The sequence below is a fragment of the Drosophila eugracilis genome, unplaced genomic scaffold (assembly GCF_018153835.1).
Source record: "Drosophila eugracilis isolate 14026-0451.02 unplaced genomic scaffold, ASM1815383v1 contig_2167, whole genome shotgun sequence".
Classification (NCBI taxonomy): domain Eukaryota; kingdom Metazoa; phylum Arthropoda; class Insecta; order Diptera; family Drosophilidae; genus Drosophila; species Drosophila eugracilis.
Window position 1 is genome coordinate 96,385 of NW_024573052.1, and position 23,176 is coordinate 119,560.

The following is a 23,176-nucleotide window of genomic DNA, read 5'->3' on the forward strand; positions in this document are numbered from 1 at the left end:
AACAAAAAATGAGGGGAAAAAACCAAAACAGAAAAGCAAATTTCATACATTTTCGTTTTTCGTTTTTCTTCTTCTCTTTTTTTTTCATTTTTTGGCTGCGTTTTCTGTTTGATTTGCGGAAAACGTAAGACAGAGACGGCCGGGGGGGAGGAAACGCAGAGCGGAGGGTGAGGCGGTATAAAGAGAGGGGAAGCAGGCGAGACGAGACCCAGTTTGCAAAGTAAACAAACGGCAAATGAAATGCCGCCGCCGACGTTCGTCGACTGAAACTATTAAAAATGAAATGGGCTGTGCGGGAAAGAGAGAACAAGCCCCACAGTCCACCGCCGCCCCTGAATATCTCCCCTCTCTCTCTCCCTCTCTCTCTCTCTCTCTTCTTCCAGATGATGGACAAGGCAAAGGGACAGTGGGCAATGGGACAGTGAGCCTCACTGCCGCCGTCGGCCTTTTTGCATCTATAATGCATACGGGCGGGCATACGCAAAATGGTCGGCGAAGCAGGGAAATGGGCGTGGTTAGGTAGAGGGGGTGGAGGGGTGTTTATCTATTTACTCATATGCATATATGTACGAGTATATAGCTCAACGCACAGTACATAAAAACTGTCAAGAAAAATCTCTAGGGACTTGAAATCACTTTTTAGACCCCTAACAGTAGGCTATGATAATTTTTTCTTTCACTTACCGTCACTATCCAAATTGGTAACACAACCTTAACTAGGCAGATTTACAACTTGGAAATTAGAAAGAACAAAAATCTGTGGAAATTCCCAAGACACAGGAATAACTTTTGGGAAAAGTTAGACAAAAAGGCAAGGCGGCTCTTGAAGTTTTCACCACACAAAAACCTTAAATCTTTTGTACAAGTTTTTCGAACGCACTTTAAAGTGGTCAACTATTTTGGGGTAACTTTTCTGTTTCGAGTGTAGTTTAGTTCAGAGTGTGTGTGTTTATATATATATATATATATATATGGTATATGAGTTTCATACGTTCATATCTCCCCACAGATATGTTCATTTGCATACGCTTTGCACATTGCCAGGTTTTTCCGAGAGCGTTTCAACCAAACTTGAAGCATTATGATGACCTATATACGAGTTGAATATATGGACAGCAATAAAGAAAGTGCGTTTCAAAACAATAAGGCGGCCAGAGTTTTAATTTAATCGATTTAAGGATTACACTAGCGCAGTTATGGAAAACACTGACTAAGTAAAAAGCAAACCTTTTTGTAAGTCTTTAATATTAATAAAAACCATTCTATGAAACGCACTGTACTGGATATATTATATATGCGACAGATAACTGCACTTGACGCACTGCAATAACTTGGCTAAAAGAGCGCAATGAGCCAGTCTGTGTCTGTGTGTGTGTGTGTGTTCATGAAATATGCAAATGACACAAAATCGCTAGCACTTTGCAATCGCATTGTGGCATTAAGCTACCTGCCACATATTTCTTCACATACTTGCCACTTTAAAGGCCACTGATTGCTCCAATCGATCGATTGATAGGAAAAATGGATTCAAATGGGTGTTCCCCCAAGTGCAAGGTTAACACTCTGGACATGATTGATGGCGGCCAAAGTGAAAATGGCAATGGAAAACCCCTTTTAAGTGGCGATAAATGAGTGGGAATTTGTCTGGGAATCCATGTAAATGCCAGGTCATAAGTCAAGCCCCCCTGCTGTCCATTGTGTGTAGTCGAGAAAGTCCTTTCTAGAGAGTCTAGAGCAATTACCATTCTGGGGACATCTTTTAATTTGACCCGGCCGCCCCGCCCTCTCTATCTCTCTCACTCTCTCTAATCCTATATAGAAAGTAGCCAACCCCAACCCACCTTCTTCCCACTGGGTAAACATCAGACGAATGCTTTGTGTCCGGCGTTTGCCTAATTTGTTTTTCTTTCCAGTTTAATTTGAAACCTGGACAACAACGTCTTAGCCTTGTTTTTCTTTTTTTTTTTTTGCTTTTTGGTTGGTTTTTTTTTTGGTCTTTCAATGTTTCGGTCTTGGCCGACGCAACAGTTTGCTTAGTGCAAAGACCAAAAGCAAATTTTCCTTTCAGTTTTCCCCGAGTGGAGAAGCAGGGGAAAGGGCTGGATGGATGGAGTGGAAAATGCTGGCGCTGCGTGCTTGGAAAATGTGTTTATTTAGGATAACTTAACTGATTGTTGTTCCTCGGCTCTCTCGTGCCCATTCTTCTCGCCAACTTGCTTGTTGTTCTTGGCCAGTTGACAATTGGCCCCAGAGAAAAGCGTTGAGGGAAAAGTGTGGGCGGACGAGTAGATGGGCGGACCAGAAAGTGGGCGGCTGGCAGGACAATGGACACTCGAAGGCGCGCCACGTGCACACAAAGCGCATTGTGGGGAAAAACCAGCAAAGCAGAGGAACAAAAAGAAACAAGTTGGTAGTTGGAAAATGTAGCTTTTCCGAGTTTCGAGACTAAATAGATACCTGATACTAAATGGAAACTGCAACAGAAAAAAAAAACAAAAAAGCAACAGCTATTGTTTTCCAATTTCTGGTGGTCTTAAAAATTGGATTTTGGTTTTTAGCTGGAAAACTTCTATTAAAAGCAAAATTTATCATAAAAATTGGGAAAAAATTTCAATTAAACTGATAAAAAGTTACCTTTAGCTATAGATATATATATATATATTTTTAAGTTTCTATAGCTTAAGATAATGGATATACCCCACCGATCTGCCTTCGTTGGCCACTAAAAAGTAAAACAAAGTACAGCCAGCCAAACGGCAATGACGAACGCGGGCGGGGGGGAAAAACGTATCCGCGACCTCCGCTGGAAAAATTCACAGCCAGCTGACCCACAATTTCCGCCGCTCGCCCCCGTTCCCAACCACTTTCCCACTACCCTTCTGCCACCCCCTCCCCATCATCCACATACACTTTGTTTTGTTATTATGCTGCCGTTCTGTAATAAGCAGTAAATACGCTGAGAGCAGCTCAGTTGACGGCCATAAATCAACGGATGAAGCAAAGGAGGCGTACCGTAGTGGGCGGGGCGGGAAAAGCGAGAGAGAGAAAAAAAAAGGGAGAGAGCGAAAAAAGCAAACGCGCTAAAAGAAATCACAGTAATTAATTAATATGCCTGGGTGTTTGTGTGCGTTGAGTGGGCCTCATAAATTAATTGCCGACGCCCTTTGTCTGGCCACGCCCACAGACGACCAACCCGCCCACCGCTCGCTACAGCGGCGACCTCTTCTGCCGGCGTCAGACAGCACTTAATCAAAAGATTCTTTTGCTTTTTATTTTCCTTATTTTTTTTTTTTTTGATTTTAATTGTCGACGTAAGTCGCTTTGCATTTGTTTTTCCTTTTTTTCTTTTTTGTACTTTTTTAACGGCCAGGATTACTGCGGTTACCCGGAGAAAAGCTGCCTGCTATGCAGCGCTAACCAAGCGGAATTCAAAATGGATTTTTTGTAGCTTTTTTAAAAAGATAAACTCACCCTTTCCCGCATCCCAGAAATGTCGAGTATGCCAACTCTAAATAATGCTAACAAAATTCTCTTTCAAGTCCAGCACCAAAGGATGTGGAAAATCTTGGGGACAACTTCACTAATAAGCTTAAAATTATTGTTAAATATTTTAAATTATAAACACAAATACACATGTGATGTAAAAGAAGATACACAAAGAAGATATACAAAGTTTGCCTTACCTTACAAAATCTGGTTAGTCCCGATTTCCCCAAAAAGGATCAGTATTTTGTTCATAACTAAACCAATAATAGTCCGAATATGGAATGAAATACCTCGTTGAGTTTGTTTTCTAGTTCTTAACAAACCTGCATTCAAGGTTGGAAGTGTAAAATTTATGTCATTTTTCACAAAAAAAGATGATGTTACCCTTATCGAATATGCGAAATTCAGCTCAGCCCGATTTTCCTTCAGAATGGCAGTATTATTCCCATAACTAAGCCAAAAATGGTCTAAATGAGGAATGTAATACCTCGTAGGGCTCGTAACTTCATTGCTAAGATTCCCAATTGATTAGCATTCAAATCTGGGAAACTTAATTTTTGGCCCATTTTTGAAAATTTTGATGATGGTACCCCTTATCAAAAATGCGAAATTTGGGCCAAAATTGATTTTCCCAAAATCGAAAAACGAGTGATAGGGGTTGTTAGTATTGATCGATAGCAGCACGAAACAGTCGTTCTTTTGGCTGTGCGTCTTGTTTTGACCGAGCTAGAGCTAAAAACCCGCAATAAAAGTTGCAATTTTCTGTTAAAAATCGGTTTCCTGATTTTTCAGACCTTAAAACAGAGCTCGCACCAAAAAATCAGAACAATAACGCAAAAAGTAAGTATAGGGATGTTAAGTTTTGAAAGTTAGCTGCATAAAACAGTCATTGCTTTAGCCATGCGTCTTGTTCTGACAAAGTTAGAGCTAAGAAACTGCAACAAAACCGAGCTTTCGGCTACCCAAAGACGTATACTTGATTTTAACCAAGACCCATTGCCATTTTCCTCATAACTAAGCCAATAATGGTCGGAATATGGAATGTAATACCTCGTTAAGTTTGTTTTCTAATTCTTAACAGAACTGCATTCAAGGTTGAAAATGTGAAATGTTTGGCATTTTTCACAAAAAAAGATGGTGTTATCCCTTACAGAAAATAGATTTTTTTTGCAAAAAACTGATTTTTCCTATATCAGCCCAAAAATGATAGGACAGTTAGCTTAGATCGTCTGCTGCACAAAACAGTAGCGATTTCAGCTGTGTGCCTTATTTTGGCCAAGTTAGAGATAAAAACACAGAAAAAATATTGTAATTTTTTGCCAAAGGTTCTAATTTTGATTTTATCCCAAAAAACAGTATGTTGAGCTGGTAATTTAATCTCTAGAAGATTCAAACATTCCATGAATTCAGCTGTATCTGCTGAGCATGGGCTTCGGTGACTAATTGACTATGTTGGTTATCTGCTTACTTTATAGATTCGACTCCTTGCAACTTTCCAAAGCTTATGACACTTACAGAAAGATATACATACGGACATATATCAATATAAATATATTATTACATTCAGCTGAGCCCCAAGAACTGCTTGATTTAAGCAGTTGCCCATTTGCAAGCAGTGCATTATGATTAGCTTAAGTAAATTTAATCTCCATGCGCCGTTGAAGTCCTCCCACGAGATGAATATTTAAGCAAATTATGCCCAGTGCCGCACGGCTGGCCAAGGGAGAAGAATAAATCGTGGCAAACATATTTGGCCCGGAATCATCTTCTGCCCGAGGCTAATCCCACCCGATCTGCGAGCACAGGTGCTGCAAGTCACTCGTCTCTGGCAGCACCGTTAAGTTTGAATTATGGCGCACATGTGGCTGCTGTGATGCCCCTTTTCCTTTTCTCCGGCCCCTTATCCAACTCCTCTTTCTCCTCCTTCTCCTCCTCCACCTTAACCTCCCTCCAACCAGCCAGCCCCATGTCCATGAAAATCTGACACGCATAAATCCTGCCCAGAAAAAAAAGAAAAAAAAAAAGAAAATGAAAGCTGGAGAAGGTGGATGTGCCGCAGAAGCAACAAGAGCTGAGCAGGAAAAAAAAATGAAGTGGCAACTGCGGCAGGCAGCGGGAAACGGAAGCGGAAACAACGTAAGCGGAAGCGCATGTCTAACAAGTTGCTGAAACTATGCGGGTCGACCCGCCACTGTGCGAAAAACTAGCCTAGAACTTTATTTTTAAGGTTGTACTTATTAAATCTATTAAACTAGGCACAAAGGAAGTCTAAAAATGGTATTCTTTAAGTCTTTGGGGAATCTAAAAAAGCTTTCTACTAAATAATAGTTTTAATACCCTTTCACTTCGTATTTAAGTGCCCCAATTAAGGTCCCTAAGCTACGTTTTAAGACTCTAGAGAAATCATAGAACGTAAAAATTGTGAAAATATTATAATAAAAACTTTTCCATTTGCTTAGTTACCATAAACCAAAATCGCTTTGATTACTTTTCCATCATTATAAGCTTGTTGAGTGAATAATTTGAGTGATAATTTCTGTGTTTTAAGTTAGTATTTCCTCAAGTGTAGTTGAACAAAAAAGGGGCACTAAGGAGTGGCAAAACAAGAGGCAGACAGAAGAGACCGAGTCCGAGACCGAGTCCGAGTCTCCAAGACCAAAGTCGGAATTGCGCGAATGGCCCCCAAATGTGATTAGTGCACACACGGCAAGTGGCCGAAAAGGGATTGGGAGGTAGAGTTTCCGGGCAGCAGGTGCTTTCTCATCTTTATCCCCTTTTCGCCACCCACCCTTTTGTCCTCATCCTCTGTTGCAAACACATGTAGCAGCATATCCGAACAGATGTACATGTGCCTCTGAATTTTCTTCCTCTCTCCCATACGCGCAACAAACTTGCTAAGACGCCGCACAGTTCAGTTTCAGTTTCAGTTTCAGTTTGGTAAATCCTTTTTATGCCATGTCCTTGTTGCTTCTGTTTTTGTTTTTGTTTTTGTTGTGGTTGGTTGCTCCCTTCTAGCCTTCTCCCTCGTTGATTTCATGGACCCCACTCACTGTCCGCCCCTGGCTGACTGTTTGTTTGCCTACTTTTAGTGTTTAGCCAACGTCGCATAAAAATAGAACAGCAACAGCAACAGCAACAGCAGCAGCAGCGGCAGCGGCAGCAGCTACTGAAAAACAGCACTAGTCCATATGGCACAGTGGGTGTAATCAGCCAAAAACAAAATACCGGGAAAACCATTTAAAAATAAATGTTTTGGAACGCTGTGAGCTCGATTGGTGCTCAAAGTTCAAATACAAAATTACCCAAGAATCACGGACGTCAACCAGTCGTTTAAGTATTTTTCTTGCTCTCTTAAAAATCTTGTAAAATCTTAAAATAAATCTATTTAAGTTTTTTACAACTATATGTTATATATCTTATCCTTTTCTTTCAATCTCTCTCAATCAGAACTACAATACCAACTCAGTTCATTCTACAAAACACTTTTTTAATAAGTCACTGGCAATGTGGTTTCTGATCCCCTCAAAGCCCACTGTTGATAAATTGTATGGTTTGGTGGGGCGGGGGGTTCGGGCGCTGCTTAACTTAGTGCACTCCCCTAAATAATGAACTTTGAACCACTGTTCGCCGGGGATCATTGCATTTTGCGGTTGCCACTGTGGTCGCGTTACCCAGAACACAACTCTCCTGCTGGTTGTCGTCTGCGTAAAGGCTTAAAGTATTACAGTAACAGTAGTAGTTGTTGCCACGCCCCCTCGCAACCCAACGCCCAACGCCCCCTCCTGCTGCGACAGAAACTCAGCTAAGCCAAATGTTGACGACGACGTTTGCTGCTTTTGGCTTTCGGCTTTGGCTTCGTTTCTACTTTTCCGCTTTTTAGACGACGACAAAAAAAAAAAAAAAAACTATAAACTGCGCAAAAAAGTTTTGTATTTTTCAATGCCTAACTACCTAGTTAAAGATTTTTAGTTAAGTGAACTTGAAATTGTGATGGTTAAGAGGGCAGAAGAAAGTTAAACTTCTATGACAGCTTAAAATTCTCACCTTTTGAGTTTGATTCAAAGAATATCAGAGAACTAATCTTTTAAGAATCTAAATTTTTATAAATTTCTTAACATTAAACAATATTTCAAAGTTAGGAAATACAGAAAGACCTCTTTAAGACTTTTAGAGTTGCCAGAATTTCCCTCAGTGTACCCATCTCAACGCAATATGAGCAACTTTTTGTTGCTGCTGCTGCTGCCTCTGCCGCTGCTGCCTCTGCCGCTGCTGCTGCTGCTGCTGTTGTAGTCACAACAAATTGCTGTAAGCTGTGAAACTAATCTTGGCATTTCTTTCCCTTTTTCAACCCTCCCCTACCTACTACTCCCCTGTACCCTGTAGGGTTGTTGAGGGTGGCAGAAAGGGAGAAACTACTTCAGCGGATTACTTTTGGATAGTTTTGTTTCCCTCCACTGGCTTTATTTTTAGCTTGTGCTTAGGGGGAGTTAGGAGGGGGTAGGAACAGTGAAAGTGGGTCTGCAACACTCTCATTAGCGGCGAATAATTTGAGCAACCCCCAAAAGCTTCTCCGACTCCCATGGATATTTTGACCATACCCCACCAGCATGGTGGACCTTTTGACCTCACGTGCGGCGCCACTTGGCCAATTTGCGTAGCATACTTAACAGCTGAACGCTAATAAGCGGTCAACTCAACACACAAAAGGCGTTTACCAACGGCATATATGTACTTATAGCATAATGTGCAAATAATTGATTGCCTGTTATGCGTGATTCCCCCTTTGAATAGCACCTTTTGTTCGCCCCTATTAATGGCCCAGTCCCTAAGTCCATCCCTTGGCTAAGCTATCAAGGGTATTAGGCCACTTTCAGACTTTCGATGAAGGGATCTGACTTTGACCTAAATACAAGATTCTATATTAGAGAAGCGTACTTAAGCGTTAAATGCAGAATCTCTACTTAATAGAAGTAACTCTCTGACAGTTTTGATTGATTAATGTTGATATCTCAAACATAAAACAATATCTAACGCTATCAAATAACGAAAAAACAATTAAATTTCAGAATAGCACTCCTGGTTTCATCCATAAATTAATCTACAGCAATCCAATTTCAGCGTTTGATCTGCAAATTGAGCCATTTCCATTCTATTTTTGGCTGCAATCCCTCAAGGATTTCCACTCCATCACGACTGTTCAGCCATTCCCATTGAGAGAGTGCAGCGACTGACTCAATTTACCTTATCGATATGGCCCCGATTCCCCGAGTGAATCTAATAGAATAAACCAATTCCAAAACAACAACAGCTACAACAACGGTATGGAATGGTTGGCCAAGAGAAAGGTGAAAGGTGAACTGTGTGAATGGTGAAAGAGGACGGGCGGGCACTACTTCCCTGGCAAACTGTTGCCCATGTGATGACAGGCTCAAGTTGTCGTTGTTTTGCTTTTTGCTTTCGTTTGCCTTGGCTGCTTTCACTTTGTGCATTTCCGTCAAGCGGAAATTCGCGTAAATTGCCGGCATGTCCATTGCGAAGTGAGAGCTAGAAAAGTGGGCAGTGGCAGGGATGGTTGGTGGAAAAGTGGGCGGGGTTCCGAAACAGAACGGAAGTTGATGCAAGTCTAGAAACGAGTGCCAAATGCCGGAAGCCCATGGCATACTTGGACATAGGACATAGGACATAGGACATAGGACACGGAGCCAGAGAGCCGGGTAACCGGGTAGCCAGGGAACCAGTGAGCCAAAATGAAAGGCGGAAAGAAACTGTTTGCAATGGCCGACGACAAATGCAATTTTCCCAGGGACTTGGCACTACAAGAAGAGCAAGAGAAACAGGTTCAATTCCAAAGGCAAAATGGTTGGATGGTGCAATGAACTGCGTACAATTTTGGTGGAAACAAACAGATTGCCAGCAAATTGATTGATGGAAATGAACTCAAGTAAGAGTTTATCAAAAACACAAAAGTTCTTTAGTAAATATTTTTTAAAAAAAGAAAAAGAAAAAGTTATTCAGAAGACTATTTACCTTTTCTGAAGAAAGAATAACCAGCTCAAGGAAGGAATAATTTCGAGTTAAAGGTTTATCTTCCGTTTCTCTTTTATTTAATAGCCTTTCCCTTCTTTGTTTTGGGAAAACTCCACGCAAAGCTTCCTTATCCAAACCTATTTGCCATGGCCACCCTTAACACTTGGCATTTGTTTCCTCACCACCTTGGGATCCTTCTCATTTACCATCCATCTATCTATCCCCTAAATCCAACTCTGTTTGCATCTCATCCTGGGAATCCAGGGGACTCGAGCCCATTTCTAATCCGTTATCCCTAGGCCCAGCTCCTCAATTACTGGACTTATGGTGTAGGATTTGCGGCAGCCATTACCCAACCGACCACCTTGGCTTGGTTATCCCAGGTCCTTGTCCCTTAACCCGCTTTCAACTGCTTCACCTCGTTAATCCCCCCACTGCCAGCCCAAGTTCGCCCCTCAAGTCCTGGGGCAATCCACTCAATTTTTATTCGTTATTTTCATGTTGGCAATGCAATAAAAGGGGCCCATTCATGGGGGCTCTTTTCTTGGCCGTTAGGATGCCTAGAGGCAGCAACAAAATTTTTGCGTATTCTCCTTTTGGCCCAATGCCCTTTCCACTTCCCACTTGCTTCCCAGTTCAACGTTTTAGGAACCTTTTTCAGGGTTGGCCCACTTCGATGCTATAATATGATGAAGTGATTGAAGTGCCGGCGACTCGTTGGAATGACCATTAGACATGCAAAACGGCGACGTGTTGCTATTTATGCTCAGTTATAGCCATTTCCCCGACTCCAGCGATTTTCCCTGCCTTTAACTGCCATTTTCATAACGTGGCACATTGTGCTGGGACATTTTTATTTTTGTTACAGGATTAACTTCCATTTGTTTGTTTGTTTGTTGATTGCTGCGTGTTAATTAGCCACTCAATGGCGACAAATTGAGTTCAGAGGACACCTTACCAACTAGCCAACCAACCTGTTTACCCACTGCTTACCCTTTTTGGAAGGACCTTGCACCTGACCCGCGCCCGAGTTGGGTTTAGAATGTCGGAGATTCATCTCCATGCCAAATGTATGCCAAGTGGCATCCGCTTGGCATAATGAGCTGCGTCTACAATTGCTCTGGCCTTGACATCTGGCTAAAAGAGTGGGCACCCTAACACCACCCATTCGCCCACTGGTCCTCCTCCCGGCACATTTGCTTTTATGTTAGAGAGCTTCAACGCAGTTTCCATAATTTTAGCATTTGTATGAAATTCGCCTAAAACACAGTAAAGTCTCGCTATTAAGAGAGATTAAACTGAGAGACTGACCTTGCTGGCTTAGGAAAAGTCATAGGGTGACCATTTTGCCTTAATAAATGAATTTAAATATTTAAAAAAAAAAAAAAAACGAATGGGATTGCTTAAGCTTTCGTGAAGAGCACCAAATTGAGTGCCAATCTACTGGATTTTAATAACAACTTGAAATCGTAAACCTTGAGTATATTGCCTGGCTTGTACCTGGGTAATAAAATAAAAAACCACCATTACCCTGGCTCCACTGTGCCGAGGTGGCAAGCGATGCTATCATTAAGGGCTTTACGACAATGCCTGGCAATAAAATTAATTAAAATTCAATAAATTGACGCCCCCCGAAATGGAAACATTCAAATGGGTGCTAAGGGAGCTGTGATACGGATCCTTGGTTTTTGTTTTCAGTTCGCTGGGGGATGGGGAAGGGCTTCCCCTTACACGTTTCACGTTTCACTGGAGGATTCATCGTGTTACTGATGTTTAACATTGGGAATTGCTAGGACTGGGAGTTGGATGGCTGGATGGGTGGTGAACGAGAGGCCCATTCTGCGGGTGCCTGCTTATGTTAATGCCCAATTACAATTGTTGTTTCGCATTTGCTGTTTGCGTTGGAAATTGTATTCTCCGGGGGTAATAGGAGAAGCGGAATGGGATGGGTAAATATGGCTGAAAGCGAGACAAACATTCAGGGCAAAATTACAAGGGGAAATTTATAAGCCAACGGAGAGTGCTGATGGCAGATGGTAGATGGCAGAGAGAGATGGAGATAAAAGCAGGTCATGCCAAAGATGAAAAGAATAAATATAATAAAATAGACGTTAATATGTTCGGAAAAGCAACAATTATGGGAAAAACAAAATCATCTTGATTGTATTTTAGAAAAAAAAAATGCCAGAATAAAGCTAGCTAGGAAAACATGGAAAAATAAACAACAAAAAAAGTTCTGTAAAATTCCGAAGCGAAACCGAAAATATTAAAAGGAAAATTCCCTTTGACATTTTCCCACATTTCTATCCATTTCCCTAACCCCCCCTTTTCTATCTTTTCATTCTGCATTCACCTCACATGCCTCAAAAATTTATGTTATTTATGAGTTTGCCCATCGACAGCGAATAATTTACAGCATCATAAGAATGAAGCCCCTCAAAACCGAAAAAAAAAAGAAAAACAAGAAAAGGAAAATCGTAATAAACAAAGCACTTGGAAATGCACAGGTAATAAACAACAACAACAGCAAAAACTAATACTACATCAATGGCAAGAGAGGGAAAAATCAAAGTAAAAGGCAAAAATAAAATATAAAACTATGCCAGACAAAACAGGCAACACAAAATATAATTTGTGTGCCGAACGAGGGAGGGAAAACCAAAGCCAGAGATCCAAAGGGGTTTTTGAACAGAATTGGAAAACTGCACTTCGATCTAAAAAGGACACCTCATACAAAAGTGCCGACCAAAGGGGGCTTACTAGGTAGGTTGGGTTGGAAGGGCAACAGCTATCGAAAGGACTTCGGCGGCAAATTGAATTGTTTGTCATTGAAGAAAATGGCAAGTGATTGGGAAGCGGAGGTGGTGGATAGATGGAAAGATGAGGTGCTGCGAAGTGGCCCAAGGACCAAATGCATGAAGCTACACAGAGAAAATTAGATATCTAAGATCTAATATAGATTTCATATTTAATACAGTTTGCCAAGGTCTGAGTAAGGATACAAACTCAATTTATGAAATAACTTTAAAAGAAATCTAAAAGTGAAAAAATATTAACTCTTTATAGGATTTTCCTGTATTTAAATTAAAAGAAGTTTCATTGCCTTAAAGAAAACTTCTAGTATTTTCCAGTGTTTAGTGTGGGAATCCATACACATGGCAACAGTTGGCCCACAAAAGATTTCACAGTCAAAACAAAACCGAATACCAAAATGAAGACAGAAACTGACAGCGGAAATTGAATCGCATGGCTTGTGTTGGTGCTTGTGTGTGTGTGACCTGGTGTGTGTGTGTGTGTGTGTCAGCTGGTATGTGTGTGTCAGCTGGTATGTATGTGTGGGTGGTTCTTTCTGATTGAGTGGGTGTCGTCGCACATTTTCCTCGGATACGCCTTAACCATCTCAGACCAGGTCGAACTGCCCATCCATTCCAATCAATGAAAAATAATTCGTGAAACGATTTAGTTTTACTTTGATTTACAAAATCAGCTGATCATCAGCTCTTTAACCCTTTGAGATGACCTTGCTAATATTTGTTATTCTTTCAAGTTTACATTTTGATGGGATATTTCCAGGTATTACATTACTTTTACCAAACAAAACTTCAACTTTTCGAGTTGCATTTCTTAACTTTGAAGCTCTCTCCCACTTGTTTATTGAATCCCAACCAAAATTTCACTTTAATAGCTTCCCAAATGGCAAACACACACACACACACACACAGAGAACTCTGGCCAAGTGAAAGTTTGATTCAATAAGGCGAGAGAACCTCGTGAGGGAAACTCCGGACTTTTCCGTCCGTTTGTCCACCGCACACACACTTTTATTCAATTTTTTTTGTTTCTGGTTTTCGCACACTTTCCCCCGAATTCCTGGGGAATGAAATATGCTCGCATTCAATTCACTTCATGTCCTAACCATATTTTGACAACTGTTACCGCAAAAACAGAAAACCAACAGAAACAACGAAAAGCTTCCAGCACAAAAAAAAAAAAAAAAAAAAGAAAAGTGGTGAATAAACGGGGGTTCAAAGAGAGGGCAGGCGGAAAAAGGAAAAAACGAAAACTAAAAAAAAAAAAAAGTAACGGCTTGGCCAGCTGTGGCATCCACTTGTGGTTATTTGTTGTCGGAACTTTTGCTTTCTACCCTTCCCCAAAAATTCCTCTTCCGTTGCAAACTTTTCTGCTTTCCTTCCTTTTCATTTTCCTTCTATTTTTTTTTTTTTTGCCAATTTTAACCAGCGCTAATGTCTCTGTGTATTTTGTGAATTTTTGACCAATTTTACCAAAGAAGAGCAATCCGTTTTCCAGTTTTTTTGCTGTCTACAAAGTTGGATCAACAAATTTTGAAAATTTCATTTGCAGTTTCTGATAATGGCGAAAATAGGGCGAAAAATATTATTAAAAACCTGTCTTTAGAGACGAAAAGAATATCAAGTATTACTTATATACGAGTATATAATCTTCTTTAGAACTTTATGTAGAATGAAAATCTTCAAATCCAAACTGTCAACTATACGTATGCGTGATATTTTTGAATAACTAACCAGCTTCGACATTACGTATACGTATTAAATAGTTTTTTGCTGACAATTTGCTTAATCTGTTTACCCTTTAAGAGTATTACTGTTTTAATTTCCAAGAAATGTTAACCCACATCAGATAAGTAGATAAATTAAATATAATTCCCATTTCCCATTTCACATTTCCTCTGCCCTACAACAGACCTGCAGCCTTACAGCCTTACATTTATATATGTTCTTTGCTCACATCTGTATAATTAATCATATTTTATGGGCTCAATGTCGATTGTCGCTGACATTGTTGCCATATCATTTTCATACACGAGTGTGTGTGTGTGTGGGTTGCTTTACTTTTTTTTCTGTTGAGGGGGAGCGGAGGTAGGGTGGGTGACATGTAATTGTTGTCACTTATTCATTGCACAGCAGATAAAATTAATTAGCATATTTGACACTGAAAGACACCGCCCACTTCACCGCAATTTTGCCATTGGAATTCGAACGTCTCTGCCTCTGCCTCTGCTACTTTGATCTTCCCACTTTTTTTTATATCTGTTTTTTTTTCCTTTAAAAGTCCAAAGTTTTCGCAATGTGAAGATTTTTGAATTAAAATTCATGAGTAGCCTCAGTCAACGACTTACAAATTTCATTTCCCAGGCTGCCGAGGGCAGCCCAGCCTAACAAAAAAAAAACTTTAAACTGCAGACACTCTTTAAAAATGATGTTTATGATAATTATTATTGCATATATATGCACGACTTATATATATATATATATATAGATATATATATATAGAGAAAGAGAGAGCAAAAAGGAGTTTCTGTTTTGTCCCCTCAACTTTTGCTGACATATTTTCACAAGTATTTAGAGAGAAGTTGCCCCAAACTCAGCCTCTCTCTTTCAACTGTAAAAGTCATAGCCATTTTCGGAGGGGATGCACAGTGAAAAGTAAAAGTTAAAAGGAAAATTGAACAATAATTTCTTTAAAATAAGATAACATACATTTTTACCAACTCTTGATAAAATTTTGTTATTTTTTCAACACTTTTTGGAAAACAATTTATATTTTCTAATTTTATAATTTTTAAATAAAATCTCCCAAGAAATATCAAAATTTTTTCCAGTGCTTAGAGGCTGTTGCTGCTGAGGCTGGCAAACTTTTGAAGGGGGCTGGGTGGCTCACACAGAAAACAAACACAAGCACAGGTGAGTGGGGTTGTTTTGGGTGCTTAGAGGGGGTGGCAGAATGGGAGTTTTTTGGGTGCTTTGTGTTGCCCTCCAGGCAAAGGGCAATTTTCAGTTTGAATATTTTAGCTGCTAATTAAAATGTATTCGCGGTTAACAAAACGCGCGCCTCCGCAGCTCCTTTTAGTCTGTCTTTCCCGCCCTCACCCCATTTTCCCACCTCCCCTTTTTGCCTACTGGAAATTTCTCCCCTCTGTATTTCCCATTTTCTCCCGCAAATGGAAGGAAAAGTTCGCTTCAAGATGAAGCCGCAAATAAACAGAAAATGTAATTGCATGCAGTAATTTCAAGGAGCATGCCAAAGGACAGATGAAAAAGGGTGGGGAGGAGGTGAAAAACACATCCTGGTAAATGACAAAATGACTAAAAGTCCAGCTGTATGTTGCAAGTTGAAGGCGGAAATGCTACTGCCATATTGAATTTGCCCCAGACAAGTTGCTGTTGCTGTCCGGAAATGGAGTTGAATCGAAGTGGCAGGTGGATCGTGGGAGGTATATCTGTATGTATATATCATGGTCTGGCCTCAGGACCTTGCCGATTGCAAACAGGTCGAAGGTTAAGTGCTGGAACGTGGGCGTTTCTGGGAGTTATGGGCGTGGCATGTGGCTGTATATGATTTCTGAGTATTTGATTGCTAGAGTTGCAATGCCAAGCAGCTAGCTGCAGGTGCTGTTGCTGTTGCTCTTACTGTTGCCACATAAACCCAACTAGTAGAGAGTTAGAAACAAGAAACGGCTAACTAAATATGGTTGAAACTAATTAATCTATTCATTTTCAGTTTAAATGCAACAAAATAATAATAAAGTGATGTTTATACAAGTTGTTTAATCACCTAGTTTATCAACGAAAGATAATCCATCACAAGCTATCAGTTATTCATCTGATAACAATCTCAAAAGATCTGTGAAAAGTTCTCTTAGGAAATTTTAAGATTATTTTAAATTTTCTTTAAGTATGTTTCTGTGTTTCATCCTTTCATTAAGCTCTCATTTTTATTGAGTTTTCAAATGACATGACATTCTGCCCATGAACCTTTCCACTTTTCCAGGCACTTTTATTTAGAATTTAATCTTTACGAGATCCTTAAACCTTCGTTCTTCCAGCAAGAATCCACACTTAAAAGAACTCGGCTGGGAGTGTGCTCGTAAAAATAATATTTCCCCAAGTAGAGTCTCAGGAATTCCGAGTGCAACCGCGGAGGACAAAGGCTTCTGATCCCTGGGACAAACTGGGCTAAATGACAGGTAAGTGGTGGCCCAGAAAACGGGTAACAGGTAACAAGTAACCGGGTAACAAACGGCAAACATTGCCAACTTCTGGCCATATCTGGTAATGAGTGAACAACAACACCAGCACAGTGACGTGGCACCAACAACCAGTCAACCGCTCTCTTCTGCAACTCCAGTGACCTCCGAACTGCGACCTCCAAACATCCCAGTTGGTAGCAGCAGCTCATCAAATGTGGCAATGTGGCAGCACCAACGATTCCCGCACCGCCCTACTCTTTCTCATTAACCGCTAGCCGTTCGCCTGAAGCCCATGAAAGTTCCCATCAGCTTTTGCAGAGAAAGAAAATTAAGTAATATTCTTGAGAAAAGGGAAAAAATATTACATGAAAGCATGAAAGATCTCTTGAAGAAAGATTCAAGTTCAGGGATCTGAAATCTCCGAAAAAATCCTTTCTTTTGGACAAACAAACAAAGTTGAAAACATGTTATTGACTGTGTTTTATGACAATATTAGACCACTCTTAAGCTTTGCTTCTATTCTGGTAACCAGAAAGTGCATTTGATCAACTTGAAAGTTGATTTTTTTTTTTCGCAATGTGTTGGTCCTTTTGGTGTTCTGTGCAGTTCACCTGTCAGGCAGCATAATGTGCACAATGTACACGAGTATTTCGCATTTTGCCAATGTTCCTGTCTCTCTCTTTCACTCTTATGACCTGGCTAGCTATCCCTGTCTCTGTTACACGGCAATGGTCCTTCTCTTTCTGGCTGTGCTCCATCGAGTATTCAACTCGCATCGCTTGCAAAGTGACATGGCATATTTCAAGGTAAACATTCTGAATTTTGCATATCAAACGCGGGGCAGAGCAAACAGCAAACAGCACAAAAGAAGAGTGGCAAGAAGAAGAGCACTCCTACACACACACACACACACACATAGATACTAATGCACTAGCATACCAATACATCGACACACTCAGTTGGGTTTTCCACGAATTGCTTTGCAGTTGAATGAGCTGAGTGCTCCCCCGTAAGCCATGTGCAACGCGAAATGGTCTGTCTGTGCACCGTCACCGCCACTGCCACCACCACCCACTGAACCACCACCCCCAACAGTTACACCCCTTCTATCTTCTACCCCCCTAAATGGCCACCGCTAGCTGTAATTGTATAATTAATGAACGCTGCCCGCCGTCGATGGACGCTTAATGCAAATACTCGGGTGTGTGCGGTGCGGATAGTTTCCAAAAACGAACATTTTTAGAAACCGCTCACAACCGGTTAAATCTGCTGCAATCCCGTCCATCGGCATCCCCATCTCCATACCCATACCCATACCCAAATCCCTTTCCACGAGGGTTGCCAAAGCAATAGTAAACCCTCAAAAATTTACAGGAAAGATAGTTTATATCTCAAGATGCTTCTTAAGTCGGTTTTTTAAAGATTTTCCAAGCAAACTTTTGAGTAATCTTTTAAAATTCTAAGAAAATTTTAAACTTTTCACATGACCTGTAACTTCTACTAGTAAATTAACTTAATACTTTTCTCCACTTATATACATAATTCCTTTACTTGATTAGTAATTGATGGCCAGCTTTTGAATTACAAATGTTCCTTTGACATTCATAAGGCTAAGTTTTTGAGCAGAAAATGATTAAAAACTTATCATCCATTGACATGGGCGATTATTTTGTGTGAATCGCACTTAATTGAATTCGAAAATAATTGCTTAACTTGACAATGACAATGACAATGCACCACTAATGAAACAGCAAAGAGAAAATGCATATTTAAAATGATTCTCAATATTTGCCTGATATCAATTAAAACTATTTTCGATTCATCTGGCCATGCGAAATGCAGTAATTAATTGGGCAACCCGCTGGTCACACAAATTCCATCTCCATTTGGCCGTGTCCAGTCGTGTTTTTTTTTTTTTCTTTGCCTCTCTTTCTAGTCTTCTCTAGCCATCTCTATCTGTCGTTCTGTCTCGCTGTCTCTTTTTTTTCTTTTTTTTTTTTTTTATTATATGCTGCTCTTTCTCTGTCTGTCTCTGTTTACAATTGCCGCCCGCTAATTTATTTGAAAAGCCATTTGTTACCTTTGGCTTGCCTCTGTTTACATGTCCGTCCTGCTGTCCGTCCGTATTTTTATTCCGTCCGGATTTTCTATATACCCACAAATACATATGTGTACGTTTGCTTTTTAGATCTCGCTTGATGTTCGCGCATTACATTTACATTCACAATTACAATTAGCGTTAATTTAATTTACCAAAAAGAAATGAAAATGAAAAACCCAAGAAAAGCTGCCGCCCAAAAATCAAACAAAAACACAAAAAACACAAAAAATCGTTCGCTAATTGTTTAGATATGTGCATAAAAATATGTGTGTAGACATATGCCAACCCCCAATGGGCTTTATAATCAATTCATTTAGCGAAATCCGGACAAGTAAATAATGAGAAAATCGGAGAGAATAAATCGAAATTGTAAGAAAGAGAGAGAGAGGTAGATTTTATTGATACAGATACAGAGAGATCGAACAGCTGCCAATTGCCAAATGCCTCCTCCAGTCTACTCGATAATCTTATGTATGTACTGGGAAAAGATACACACATACAGACATACACTTGGCCAGTTTATTTAGTGAAAAATCGAAGAAAATCGAGGGAAAATCGGGTAAATGTGTTCTCCCTCTGTTTGTGTTTTGTTAAGCTTTAGTAAATACTTGAAAATTTAATGCCGTTTGGCCAATAATTAAGGAAAAAAACATTTCCAATAGCCCCATACACAGTGCCTCGTTCTATACTCACCCCCCCCCCCTCCCCCTCCCTTGCTTTTCATTTACACACCCAAAACGTTTTCTTTTGATAATTCGCTCAACAATCTGGCGCATATTTTGAGATATTAATCATACGCACTGTTTGCAACTTTGATTCGCCACGCAGTCAATGAAAATTTTAAGTACACGCGCAGAAAAAAGAAGAACAAGAAAAAAACGAGAAGTAAAAAAAAAAACCCAGAAAGCTCTATTTCCATTTAATCAACGAATCACTGAATCACAGGAAGCGACCAAGGGAAAACCAGTTGGAGAATGAGAGAACAAACATCAATGAACAATTAATGTGAAGACAAGTTTCGGAAAAAAAAAAAAGAAGGAAAATTGTGAAAGAAGTGAGTGAAAAATGGTGTTCGGAATGGCAAAAGAATGCAAAATCGAATTGTAAACAGTGTGTTCGATGATGGCACACAAAGCCCAAGGAAAACCATTAAGAAAGCATCGGACAAACAAAAGGCAAAAGGAAAACACTGAAGGGCCGATAAAAAATGTGAAAATCCAAGGTTGTGGTTTAAAATATTTCTGTATTTCGGTCATCCAGGGATTTATTCTTCTCCCATTCTATTTATATATCTCTTTTCAGCAAGCCTCTTTTCTTAAAGTTCTACTTATCCTTATCCCTTGAAATGCAAGCAGATTACAATTTACTATATATGTATTTTATTTTAATTGTGAAAAGCATCTCCCCATCACCTTCATTTTACTATAATAACGAAACGAAGCAGAAACTTTATATCAAACTTTTCATTTATAAGTAACTTAAAAGTACTTTTTAGTTAACAGCAAAAGGGAAGTAAATAAGAGTAAAGAACCTTTTAACATAAATCTTCTTACTTTGCCGTGAGAAAAACAAACAAAAGGAAATTCTATTAGCACTTTCCTTACTTCGAAAGTCTTTGAAATAATTTAAACATATTCTCGACAAAACTTTAGTTTCAAAAAACATTAAAAAAAAAAAAAGGAAAACAAGGAAAACCACCACCTGCAACCGTGCGTAAGCACGATATTCTTTAAAATCAAGTTCTATTGGCAATTTCACTCACCTTTTATCGCTCCGAAGGCCTTTAAGTTGCTTGTTGTTGTTTACCTTGGATTTTCTCCTTTTCCGCTTTGCTTGCCACAAACTTTTCGCTTTGTTTCAATTTCAATTTTGGATTTTTTCGAATTTTTAATTCGTATTCAGCTCGATGTTGTTGTCTTTTATCTGGTGTCTCTGCCAAAGTCACAACAATAACCGAAAAAAAAACAACAAACATTGGGTTTTTAATGGGGTGTGAGGGAGCATGTGTGTACGTGTGCGATAGAGATCGACAATATATACATATATATATATATATATATATATAGAACTATATAGAATTTCAAAACAAAAGTTGCGCGCCCAGGAAGTCCGCGATTGTTGATTGTTGTTGCTGTAAATCGCCCGTCGGCGTTCGATGCCAAAATACCTCGGGGTACCGAATGAAAAACACATTCCAAACACAAGAACTCTTTCAAAAAAAAAAAAGAAAAGAAACAGCGGAGAAAAACTAATCGGAAACTAACGAAATTATTTTTAAGAACAATTTTCAAGCAAACTTTCACTGATTATTTATTTATTGAATGGCAATAATAAAAAATGTAATCGGAATATTAAACAACCGCAAAGAAAGGTTTTTATATATTTATGAAATTATTCTTTAAAATTGAAGGTTAAATAAAAAACTCTAAGAAAATGAAGTTGAATTAAGACAGTTCATATATTAGTTACTTTTTTAAGAAAAACAATTTAATATGTTTTCCGATTGCCAAAGGGAAAAAAAGATTCTCAGAAATAAACTAAGTTTAGTGGTTTCTTAAAAGATGATCCAAAATTATGTTTCACTTTACTTATTTAATAAAAGTAAAGTTAAAAATAATAACAAGCCGTATTTTCCACAGGCATAACATTTTCTAGAACATTTTTCGAAAGATCTCTCGTTCGTTTGATTGTCAGGCACTTTTTTGATTTTTTCTTTTATGGAGAATTTAAAACTTTTAAACGTTTAAGAACTAAAAAAAAGTTTTAAAAAAATATACGAAATTTCTCTGTTTGTTTTCATTAACACGCACGGATTTAGTTAAATTATTTGAAGCTTGAATGCCAACGGTATTTAAAGTTGATTTTGGTATGGCTGCTCCTCTGGTATTTTATTTAATGGGTGTGTGTGTGTTTGTTTTAGTGGGTGGTGTGTGTAAATCGTATCGCTGGGACTCCAAGAACTACAACAACGCAGTGTTATCCGCTCGGAGGCTGAACGCCTACTGGATGTTTGGATGTTGCACGCGCCGAAAGCTTCCGCAGAATGTGCCGTTACGTTTGCCAAAGCACGCAACGCGTCGGCGGCGCAGTCAACAGAGCAGCAACGTCGTCGCTGGCAGCGATGTCAGCACGAACACGAACGGACACGACCGAAACACCGGACTGGACTCGGTAACTCAGAGGAGATTTCGCCAATCAAGTTCGTTGAAAATATGATTTTAGAGATTTTAAAATGTAAAAGGAATTTTTTTAAAATATTATACAAAATATGTATTATTATTAAAATTTAGATAATGATTATTTGCTGGGCAAAAATTAAATCCCAAAAAATATTTTAAGTTTAAAGTGAAAGAAAATGTTGGCAAAATCTCCTAGGCGTTACTTTTGTCTTTGAATAATTCTAGTTCTAGTTCTTAAATAAATTAATATTTGTACTCACCAATTTCCAAGTTGAGCCAAGTCTTTAATCTTGCCATTGAATAAGTCATAATTCACTAAAAATCAAAACAATAAGTAAAAGTAAACACCAAAATATTCTTGGCTTACCTTTTAATATGTTATTCTCTTTCCGATGCGCAAGCGCCAGAAGCTTAAAAGCAACTGAAAGAAAACAGCAACAAAAATTCATCGCGATCTGTGAAATAAACTGATAAGCAAAGTTCCGTTAGATCGAAAAGTAAACAAAAGACTCGATTTAATTGAATTAATATTCTAATAAATATCACTTTATATTTATACCTTTACGATCGTTTGATAAGCTTCTTCTTTTGGGACTTCGGATCTCCGTCAGCCAACTGCCCTTTTCCGTTAATTGCATTTTGGCCAGCATTCTCGCGGACGTTCAAAAGCGCAGCACCTCCGCCTTGATCCATAAAACATATCTGCCTGAATAATTCAAGGCAAATATAACGCAGTCTACACGGCGTCAACCGAAAACTCTACACGGCCTCGCTCACGCACTCCGCACAGTGGGCTCAAAATGTACGACTTTAACTTGATGATGTTTTGTAATGCGTAAACAGCCTTTAAATATATATACAAAACTGCAGTTAACTGCCACGAAATGTTTTAAATAATTAATCAACTTGAATTATAATTTTAATCAGTAAATGGGCATGTGTTAATTTTAAACAATTATGTTTTTGCTTTATCAAGTCGCCCACTGTGCTCAGGTGTTCTTGGTGTTCTCAATGGAGACTCTCCACGCGTAGAGTTTTGCTCTGCTGGGGAACTGCTCTTCCAGTCGGACTTCCCTTCGCCTTCCAGTCGGCTTCGTGTGCTAACAAGTGGAAAGCAACAGTTGAAATGAATGAAAACGTTCGACGCTTCTCGGTTCTCGACGTAGCCGCGGGCAGAGAAGCCGACAGTGGCGCCAGCAGCGAAGCCAGCTTCATGTGTTGCTTCTGCTGCTTCACCTGCCAAATTTAGTGGTGGTGGGCGATGGGTAGGTCGGGTAGTGGGGTATTTGGATGGTTGGCCAGTGGGTGGAGGTCGCCTTTCCGTTAGCTGTTGCTTTTTCCAGCCAGCACACTGTTGCTCTCGCTGAGACGTCT

The 23,176-nt window shown here is 39.5% G+C and overlaps 1 protein-coding gene across 8 annotated transcripts in view; it reads right to left on the minus strand.

Moving 5' to 3' along the window:
• The window catches only part of LOC108103196 (voltage-dependent T-type calcium channel subunit alpha-1G), a 90,545-nt gene extending 68,004 nt beyond the window's left edge, over positions 1–22,541 (minus strand). For 6 of the 8 annotated variants that reach the window (XM_041818447.1, XM_041818449.1, XM_041818446.1 and 3 more), the window contains exons 1-2: positions 21,434–21,644; positions 20,386–20,555 (exon numbers count right to left, since the gene is read on the minus strand). The gene's annotated coding sequence lies outside the window, so the exon portion shown is untranslated. Of the gene's footprint in view, positions 1–20,385; positions 20,556–21,433; positions 21,652–22,062; positions 22,118–22,169 lie in introns of those variants that run through there. The other 2 variants (XM_041818444.1, XM_041818445.1) reach the window with 2 other exon arrangements.
• Positions 22,542–23,176: the final 635 nt, after the last annotated feature.